Here is a 9,253-nt window from a genome sequence, read left to right as displayed (position 1 = left end):
TGTTCCGGCACGCCGCCGGGACGGGGAAGTGCCCCCAGAAGTCATCTCCATCGACACCACCGCCATCTCCATCGCCATCGCTGTCTCCCATGATGAGGAGGGAGTAGTTCTCCCCCGAGGCTGAGGGCTCTACCGGTAGCTATGTGGTTCATCTCTCTCTCCCATGGTGTGATCTTTATGTGATCATGAGCTTTGTATCACTATTAATCTATGTGCTACTCTAGTGATGTTATTAAAGTAGTCTATTCCTCCTCCATGATGTAATGTTGACGAGTGTGTGCATCATGTAGTACTTGGCGTAGGTTATGATTGTGATCTCTTGTAGATTATGAAGTTAACTATTACTATGATAGTATTGATGCAATCTATTCCCCTTTCATAGCTATTGTTGACGGTGTGTATGCTATGTTAGTACTCGGTCTAAATTGCAACGGTCTATTATGCACTCTAGAGGTTACTTAAATATGAACTCCGAATGTTGTGGAGCTTGTTTACTCCGGCTTGAGGGAGCTCTTGTAGCCCTACACAATGAATGGTGTTTGTTATCCAACAAGAGAGTGTTAGAAAGTAGCACAAGAGAAGAGAAGTTATTTATTTATGTGATCATTGTTGAGAGTGTCCACTAGTGAAAGTATGATTCCTAGGCCTTGTTTCTAAGCATTGAAACACCGTTTACTTACTGTTCTACTGCATGTTTGCTTGATGCCATCTTTATTTCAGATTGCAATTACTACTTACAATCATCTATATTACTTGCATCTTACTATCTCTTCGCCGAACTAGTGCACCTATACATCTGACAAGTGTATTAGGTGTGTTGGGGACACAAGAGACTTCTTGTATCGTAATTGCAGGGTTGCTTGAGAGGGATATCTTTGACCTCTACCTCCAGGAGTTCGATAAAACTTGGGTGATTCACTTAAGGGAAACTTGCTGCTGTTCTACAAACCTCTGCTCTTGGAGGCCCAACACCGTCTACGGGAATAGAAGCGTGCGTAGACATCAAGCTATTTTACGGCGCCGTTGCCGGGGAGGTAAGGTAAAGGTATTCACATCCTCCGACTACTAAGCTATTTCCTAGCACTGTTGCCTGTGTGTGAGTGCTCGAAGCTATTTCCTTTAGATCCTGCAATTGCATCTTTTTGTTTCTTGTTTTTATTTTTCAATAGTTAGGCATAATGGAAAACAACAAAAAAATTAGAGATCTTTATGAACTTTATATTGAATTAGGACATGATGTGTTTGAAGAGAGAATTAAAAAACCCATGGAACTTTGTTTGCAAAATAGCAATGTTATTAGCATGAACTCTTTGAACACTATTATTGCTAATGCCATGGAAGAATTTAAGCTTGGGGAAGCTGGTTGTGACATTTTTAGTCCCCCAAGTTTTGAGGAGAAAATTTACTTTGATGATACTTTGCCTCCCATTTATGATGATTATAATGATAGTGGTATTTTGGTGCCACCTACTATGGAGGATAAAGTTTATTATGATTATACTATGACTCCTATATTTGATGATGAGAATAATAATGATAGCTACTTTGTTGAATTTGCTCCCACTACAATTAATAAAATTGATTATGCTTATGTGGAGAGTAATAATACTTTTATGCATGTGAATAAGAATGCTTTATGTGATAGTTATATTGTTGAGTTTGTTCATGATACTACTGAAAGTTATTATGAGAGAGGGAAACATGGTTATATGCATCTTAATAATATTAAATTTCCCCTCTTTATGTTGAGAATCTTGAAATTGCGCTTGTGTTGCCTTTCTATGCTTATTGCATTATGCCTACATGACTTGGTTATTTACAAGATTCCTTTTCATAGGAAGTGGGTTAGACTTAAATTTGTTTCATACTTGCTTTTTGATGCCCTCTTTTCTCCAACTCTCATCCTTATGGGAGCATCATTAAAATTGCTGAGCCCATCTTAATGGCTATAAAGAAAGCACTTCTTGGGAGATAATCCATGTTTTTATTTTGCTACTGTTTTGTTGTGTCTTGGAAGTTGTTACTACTGTAGCAACCTCTCCTTATCTTTATTTTATTGCATTGTTGTGCCAAGTAAAGTCTTTGATAGTAGGGTTGATACTAGATTTGGATTACTGCGCAGAAACAAATTTCTTACTGTCACGAAATTGAGCAGCCCCGTCTGTAGGTAATTTAGAAAAATCTGCCAATTTACGTGTGTGATCCCCAGATATGTACGCAACTTTCATTCAATTTGAACTTTTTCATCTGAGCAAGTTAAGTGCCCCAGAAAATTTCGTCTTTACGGACTGTTCTGTTTTGACAGATTCTGCCTTTTATTTCGAATTGCCTGTTTTGCTATGTTTGATGGATTTCTTTGTTCCATTAACTTTCAGTAGCTTTGTGCAATGTCCAGAAGTGTTAAGAATGATTATGTCACCTCTGAATATGTGAATTTTTTATTATGCACTAACCCTCTAATGAGTTTGTTTTGAGTTTGGTGTGGAGGAAATTTTCAAGGGTCAAGAGAGGAGGATGATACAATATGATCAAGAAGAGTGAAAAGTCTAAGCTTGGGGATGCCCCCGTGGTTCATCCCTGCATATTTCAAGAAGACTCAAGCATCTAAGCTTGGGGATTCCCAAGGCATCCCTTCTTCATCGACAACTTATCAGGTCACCTCTAGTGAAACTATATTTTTATTCCGTCACATCTTATGTGCTTTACTTGGAGCGTCTGTATGTTTTTGTTTTTGTTTGAATAAAATCAGATCCTAGCATTCTTTGTGTGGGAGAGAGAGACGCTCCGCTGTTGCATATGAACACATGTGTTCTTAGCTTTACTTTTTAATGTTCATGGCGAAGGTTGAAACTGCTTCGTTCATTCTTATATGGTTGGAAACAGAAAATGCTTCATGTGGTAATTGGTATAATGTCTTGAATAATTTGATACTCGGAAATTGTTGTGCTCATATAGATCATGTTTAAGCTCTTGCATCATGTACTTTGCACCTATTAATGAAGAACTACATAGAGCTTGTTAAAATTTGGTTTGCATGATTGGTCTGTCTAAAGTCTAGATATTTTCTGGTTAAGGTGTTTGAACAACAAGGAGACAATGTACAGTCTTATAATGCTTGCAATATGTTCTTATGTAAGTTTTGCTGTACCGGTTTATACTTGAGTTTTCTTCAAACAACCTTGCTAGCCTAAGCCTTGTATTGAGAGGAATTCTTCTCGTGCATCCAAATCCTTGAGCCAAAAACTATGCCATTTGTGTCCACCATACCTACCTACTATGTGGTATTTCTCTGCCACTCCAAAGTAAATCAATTGAGTGTTACCTTTAAAATTCTATCCTTTGTCTTTGCAATATATAGCTCATGGGAAAATAGCCTAAAAAACTATTGTGGTATTGAATATGTTACTTATGTATCTTATTTCTTACAAGTTGCTTGTTGAGCGGTAACCATGTTTCTGGGGACGCCATCAACTATTTCACCTTTGTTGAATATCATGTGAGTTGCTATGCATGTTCGTCTTGTCTGAAGTAAGGGTGATTTATCATGATCAAATGGTTTGAGTATGCATATTGTTAGAGAAGAACATTGGGCCGCTAACTAAAGCCATGAATCATGGTGGAAGTTTCAGCTTGGACATTAATCCTCAATCTCTTATGAGAATATTATCTCGTTGTTGAATGCTTAAGCATTAATGAGGAGTCCATTATCCGTTGTCTATGTTGTCCCGGTATGGATGTCCTTAGTTGAGATCTATCAAAAACGAGAAATCAAATGCGATCTATCTCCTTGGACCTTTGTACAGGCGGCATAGAGGTACCCCTTTGTGACACTTGGTTGAAACATATGTTATGCAATGATAATCCATGTAAATCCAAGCTAATTAGGACAAGGTGCGAGCACTATTGGTATTCTATGCATGAGGCTTGCAACTTATAGGATGTCTTATGCATAACACATATGAATTATTACTACCGTTGACAAAATTGTTTCTATTTTTTTCAAAATGAAAAGCTCTAGCACAAAATAGTAATCCATGCTTCCCTCTGCGAAGGGCCAATTCTTTTACTTTATGTCGAGTCAGTTTACCTACTTGTTTCTATCTTACGAGCAAACACTTGTGTCAACTGTGTGCATTGATTCCTACATACTTGCTTATTTGCATTCATCATATTACTTCGTGTTGACAATCATCCATGAGATATACATCCATGAGATATACATGTTGAAGCTGAAAGCAACTGCTGAAACTTATATCTTCCTTTGTGTTGCTTCAAAACTTTCTACTAAGAATCTATTGCTTTATGAGTTAACTCTTATGCACGACTTATTGATGCTTGTCTTGAAAGTACTATTCATGAAAAGTCTTTACTATATGATTGAGTTGTTTAGTCATTATCTTTACCATTGCTTTGAATCACTTCATTCATTTCATATGCTTTGCAATAGTATGATCAAGATTATGTAGGTAGCATGTCACTTCAGAAATTATTCTTGTTATCGTTTACCTACTCGAGGGCGAGTAGGAACTAAGCTTGGGGATGCTTGATACGTCTCCAACATATCTATAATTTCTGATGTTCCATGCTAGTTTTATGACAATACCTACATGTTTTGTTGACACTTTATATCGTTTTGATGCATTTTCCGGAACTAACCTATTAACGAGATGCCACAGTGCCAGTTCCTGTTTTCTGCTGTTTTTGGTTCCAGAAAGGCTGTTCGGGCAATATTCTCGGAATTCGACGAAACGAAAGCCAAACATCTTATTTCACCGAGACGGACAAGAACACCGAAGGGGACCCGGAGAGGAGGCCCTGGGCCCCCAGACCACAGGGCCACGCGGGTGGACCCCTGGCCGCGCCGGCCTATGTGGAGGGCGCCCTGGTGCTCCTCCGACTCTGCCTCTTCGCCTATAAAGTCCCTCGTGACCTAAAAACCCGACACGAATTGACGAAACTCCAGAAAGACTCCAGGGACGCCGCCGCCATCGCGAAACTCCGTTTCGGGGGACAGAAGTCTCTATTCCGGCACGCCGCCGGGACGGGGAAGTGCCCCCGGAAGTCATCTCCATCGACACCACCGCCATCTCCATCGCCATCGCTGTCTCCCATGATGAGGAGGGAGTAGTTCTCCCTCGAGGCTGAGGGCTCTACCGGTAGCTATGTGGTTCATCTCTCTCTCCCATGGTGTGATCATTATGTGATCATGAGCTTTGTATCACTATTAATCTATGTGCTACTCTAGTGATGTTATTAAAGTAGTATATTCCCCTTCCATGATGTAATGTTGACAGTGTGTGCATCATGTAGTACTTGGCGTAGGTTATGATTGTGATCTCTTGTAGATTATGAAGTTAACTATTACTATGATAGTATTGATGCGATCTATTCCCCCTTTCATAGCTATTGTTGACAGTGTGTATGCTATGTTAGTACTCGGTCTAAATTGCAACGGTCTATTATGCACTCTAGAGGTTACTTAAATATGAACTCCGGCTTGAGGGAGCTCTTGTAGCCCTACACAATGAATGGTGTTTGTTATCCAACAAGAGAGTGTTAGAAAGTAGCACAAGAGAAGAGAAGTTATTTATTTATGTGATCATTGTTGAGAGTGTCCACTAGTGAAAGTATGATCCCTAGGCCTTGTTTCTAAGCATTGAAACACCGTTTACTTACTGTTCTACTGCATGTTTGCTTGCTGCCATCTTTATTTCAGATTGCAATTACTACTTACAATCATCCATATTACTTGCATCTTACTATCTCTTCGCCGAACTAGTGCACCTATATATCTGACAAGTGTATTAGGTTTGTTGGGGACACAAGAGACTTCTTGTATCGTAATTGCAGGGTTGCTTGAGAGGGATATCTTTGACCTCTACCTCCTTGAGTTCGATAAACCTTGGGTGATTCACTTAAGGGAAACTTGCTGCTGTTCTACAAACCTCCGCTCTTGGAGGCCGAACACTGTCTACAGGAATAGAAGCGTGCGTAGACATCACCTCTGCAGAGTGTAAACCTATTCGAATAGCCGTGTCCACGGTTACGGACGATTGGAAAGGCCATATTGTACCGTTGTCAGATGTTGTCTTGAAAAGGGTGGATGATTTGAATAGTGACTTGACTTGAATCATACTGAGTTGTGGGAATGACACTAAGGTTCCCACTTAAGTTAGTTAGCATATGAAGAGTCTTTTACTAAATGCTTATGAACTAAAATTGGCTTTATGCAAATAAGACTAGAGCTTAGCACCCCCTTACTAAAATTGTTAGTACTTACACTAGTATTAGTTTGCGAGTACTTTAAAGTACTCACGGCTGTGTCCCTGGCTATTCAAATGGCCAGACTATGAAGAGGAGCCTCAGTATCAAGACGACGGCTATCACGACGTCTACGACAACTAGGAGTATCTTCTAACGTCAAGTGTTGGCCTGTGGATTAAATAGTCCACCTCTATTACGCTTCCGCTATGTAATGTGTTTGTTGATCATTAGATGAACTATTTGTGTAATATTGGATCATGTGATCTGAATTTGTAAGACGATTATGGTTTGTAATGAATGATGACTTATGATATTGACTGTTATGTCTCGCAACAACAATCTTCCTGGGATTGCGATGTATGGCATAATAGGCATCTGGACTTAAAAATCCGGGTGTTGACAAGTTGGTATCAGAGCCATTGTTTGACCTTAGGAGGCCCTAGTTAGAATGGACGTCTGAAAAACTTAGTTTCAAAACCAAATGAAGGGAATACTTATGAAAAATTATTCACACTCTTTTCCTTGAGATCTTTTCAAATTGATAAGTCATGCTCTTCCTTATGAATCTACATAAAATTTTGACACACTTGTTCACTCTCTAACTTACTCATCCAATTGACTTTCAGATGGAGCCAGCCAACAGCAAGTTTTACCAGCTGGGGAAGGGCGGGAGCCTGATTTTCGAGAGGGACTTAGATGCCCTATCGGAGTTCCTTGGACGCCCGCACCCGGAGTTTCACGGAGTCGAAGTCAACGACCAGCCCGGACGGGAACTTCAGTGGGTTATCACCGCTGATCTGAGGGGCAAGATGGAGCCTCCTACTTCTGAGAGGATCCTCTTTTCCTTCAGGGAAAGCAACTGGCTGGACGAACTCGCTCGTGCTCTTCAGGAAGCACTTGCCCGTCTATGCGGGCAGAATGTGGTGGCAATCCTCGCGTCTCGCTTTGCTCACCTCGCAAGGTGTGAGTCCATTGGAGGACCCATGGAACTGCAGCCCCACCCCGAGCTGAGGCACCACGTGGATCATCTGGACTTCATGCTGTACCAGACCCAGAAGGAGCTGGACAACGCTCGCGTCTACGCCAACCAAACTCACCTCCAACTGGCTCAGCATGCCGATGCTATCAAGATGTTTGCAAAGGACCGCAAGTCACTCCGCCAGCAGCGTGCCAAGAAGGACGCTACCATTGCGCGTCTTCGCGCAAAGATAGTATCCTTGGAGGCCACTGTCAAGGCCCAAGAGGACTAGCTGAGGGAGATGGAAGATGAAGGTGAAGACATTCAGGGAGGAGGAGCCTTCCTGAGTGATGACGATGACTTCGAGGAAGACGAGTACGCTGATGTTGAGGACTACGAGTACCTGGAGGCCGGAGCAGATGACTTCGTCCCGATTGATGTGGATGAGGAGGAGTAGTTGCACCTGATCACTTGTGTAGGTGTGAGCTTGTATCCCGTCACTTGTATCGTAGCGCGAGTATATGGTTCTTAAAACCATGGATGTGTTAGCTTGTAATATGTGATGTTTGAATGAATGAATGTGTGTTTGTGTTCAAATCTCAAACAATTCAAGTTTTAAATCTTTAAACTTACCCAAAATAAACCATAGAAAATTCCCTCTTATCTCATGATCTATCTCAATGTTCAGATGGCCCCTCCACTCGCAACAGCAGCCAAGATGCCATGATGCAACTGCTGCAGACCTTCATGGAAGACCGAGAGAATGAAAGAGCTGAAAGGCAGGCCAACATAGCTGCACTGTAACAGATCGCTAACAACAACCTCGGCCATGGAAACCATGATCACCCAGGATCAAAACTCAAGAACTTTCAGAACACCAACCCCCCTGTGTTTAGCAAAACCGGAGAGCCACTCGATGCTGATGACTGGTTCCAGACCATGGAGAACAACTTAGAAGTAGCGGGAGTCGAAGCCGCAGAGAAGGTCCTGTTCGCCACGCATTACCTTGCAGGACCATCCCGAGCCTGGTGGACCAGCACCCGTGCCATGAATGCGGGACAGATCATGACTTGGGCAGATTTCAAGCTCAAGTTCAGCATGTATCACGTGCCCCCGGGTCTAATCAAGAAGATGCGGGATGAGTTCCATGAACTCAAACAGGGTAGGATGTCGGTGGTAGAATACCGCGACAGGTTCCTCACACTGTCAAGGTATGCCCCCAACGAGACCGACACCACCGAGAAGTGGCAGGAGAGATTCCTGAACGGACTGCATGACGAGATGCAGACTATGCTGGTCAACATCCCCTTTGCCGATCTTGAAGCCTTGGTGGACTCCGCCATCCAGATGGAGGGCAATCTCAACCAAGCCAATGAGAACCGCAAACGCCTCATGATGCACCAGAGTGGGCCCAGCAATGCCCCAAAGTACCGCCCCAGCTCAAGCGGAGGTTTTGCCACAAGAAACAACAAACCCCAGATGCAGACTGCACGTCTGGGTTTTCAGAACCGGAGTGGAGGACACCCCAGGCCAGGAGGCCACAACAGCTACAACAACAACAACAACCACAACAACAACTTCAACCGCGCCCCGACGAGAGCTCCAAACAACAACAACAACACCAATACTGCTCCGAGGACTGGGAGCAACGCTGTCCCCGTCGCCCCCAAAGACAAGTCCACCATCACCTGTTATGAGTGTGGAGTGGTGGGACACTACTCCAATGAGTGCCCCAAAAGGTTAGCCAAGACTGCCTCCAACACCGCTGCACCTGCTCAGCAGCAACGCCGTGTCTCCACCGGCAGATAGTTCACCCCCAACAACCCCAACAACCGCAACGGCCGTCTCTTCCACATGAATGCAGAAGAAGCCCAAGAAGCACCAGATGTTGTACTGGGTATGTTTTCTGTTAACTCAGTACCTGCAAGAGTGTTGTTTGATTCTGGAGCATCGCATTTGTTTGTCACTGAAGATTTTGCATGCACTAGTAAAATTCAACCCATCAGTTTGAAGCATGTCATGATAGTTCAA

This window comes from Lolium rigidum, chromosome 3, assembly GCF_022539505.1.
Source record: "Lolium rigidum isolate FL_2022 chromosome 3, APGP_CSIRO_Lrig_0.1, whole genome shotgun sequence".
Classification (NCBI taxonomy): domain Eukaryota; kingdom Viridiplantae; phylum Streptophyta; class Magnoliopsida; order Poales; family Poaceae; genus Lolium; species Lolium rigidum.
The sequence above is the reverse complement of the archived record's forward strand: the minus strand, read 5'-3'. Positions refer to the sequence as shown.